The sequence below is a fragment of the Pinus tabuliformis genome, chromosome 2_1 (assembly GCF_031772625.1).
Source record: "Pinus tabuliformis cultivar Carrire ecotype Pingquan chromosome 2_1, CPIR1, whole genome shotgun sequence".
NCBI lineage: Eukaryota > Viridiplantae > Streptophyta > Pinopsida > Pinales > Pinaceae > Pinus > Pinus tabuliformis.
In genome coordinates, this window is record NC_142299.1 from 766,627,492 (window position 1) to 766,629,542 (window position 2,051).

The following is a 2,051-nucleotide window of genomic DNA, read 5'->3' on the forward strand; positions in this document are numbered from 1 at the left end:
TCGAAGAGGAAGACTAAGGAGGAATTTTAGAGGTAGGGGGGCAAACAGTTCCAAGGAGAAAAGTTTGATATTCATTGCATACGATGCAATAGAGATGAACATGATGCTTCCACATGTAAGCTTACTTGGGACATAATTTAGCAGGAAAGAAATGAAGAAAAAGGTAAAACACTAGGCAAAGGGAAACATAAAGCACCTGAGTCTGCTCATTAGGTTGTGGCACATTGCAACATTGGAGTAATTGAAGACTTATTCAATGCTTCACTTGATTCATAGAAGGTTGATTGGTTGCTCGATTCAGGAAAAATTTCCACATGAATTTCAGGAGAGATTTTTTGAAGAATTCATTGATATTGTTAATGGAGTAGTATACTTTGCAGACAAGTCAAAACTCAAGAAATAAGGGCTTGGCACCATCAAGCTTAAACTTTATGGTATTCCATACTTTCTTCTACATGATGTTCTATACCTCCCGGAGTTGAGGAGAAACTTGTTGTATTTGGTCCACATCTGCTAGCAGGGACACTCCATTCATATATTTTATGGAAAGGTTGAGGTTAGAAAAGCATCAGATCACTCACTTTTCATGATGGGGATAAAAGAAGAAAGACTTCTGAAGCTGCAAGGAATCTCTACTCGTGCACATAACTTCTCATACAATTTTCACTATGATGAAGCTACATTTCCATAGTCTTTTATGGCATGCTAGATTTGGACACTTGAACTATGAAAAACTTCATTTGTTTAAGAAAAATAGGGTTACTGGTTTGTCTACAATTACTAGGAAACTTAACAAATGTGATGCTTGTATCTTAGGAAAGCATAACAAATAGTCTTTTCATGATTCTCATTCCAAAGCACATAAAAAAATTAAACTCACTTATTCTAATTTATGTGGACCAATGCCTGTTCCTTCTGCAAATGGTAATAAATATATGATGACATTTATTGATGACTACACTAGAATGTGTTGGGTTTATTTATTGAAGAACAAATCTGATTCTTTTGAAACATTCAGGAACTTTCATGCATGGATTAATAATGATGCACAATCTCATATTGACTCTATTCACACTTATAATGGAAAATAATACACTTCAAATGAATTTGAAAACTATTTTCACCAACATGGGATCAAACATCAAACAACCATGCCTTATAATCCCCAACAGAACATAGTAGTTGAAAGAATGAACATGACAATTTTAAATATGGTACGTTCCATGTTGTTTTTCAAGAATGTTAAGTTGATGTTTTGGGCTGATGCAGTTCTATGTGCTATTTATATAAAGAATATGTGGCAATCTAATGCTATTAAAAAATACTCCCTATGAAATGTGGTATGACCACATTCCTTTCGTGAGGCATTTTAAGGTTTTTGGTTCCACCTGTTATGCCTTGATAACTAAGGAACAAAGAAACAAACTCGGTGCAAGGAGTCACAAGTGAATCTTCTTGGGGTACTCATATACCTCCAAATCATACCGTATCTATGATGAAGTTAATAATAAGTTTATAATATATAGAGATGTGATCTTTCTTGAATCTTCCAAGACTGACAATGTTGTTGAGCGACAGCTTGATTGCTTGGATAGATTCGAACATGTAAAGTATTTCAAAGAATTTGATAATGAGATTACACATCTTGGATCAATCTATGGAATATTCTTCTGAAGCACTCTATCCCCCACATGAAGCTCCAACCACTAATGACACTTTGAGTGATATGATTGATAGAATTGGGACTAAATCTTGATTCAACCCCATCTCAGTCAATTGAGAAGCTTAGGACATCTTAGAAAGGTCCTCCAAAATGGCTAATAAAGACATTGGAAATTGTCCATCCTGAGGAGGTTGGAAAGACAGGAACAAGAAGCTCAACCAGAAAAAATACAGGTGATATAGACACTCTTGATTCACCAGTGGATATGGATGTTTCTTATGATTGTGAACTAAATTTTTCTACAGATTACGGACCAACTTCCTTCAATGAATCTACTTCTCATGATGAATGGAAAGAAGCGGTGTAGAAATAATATGATGCCTTGATA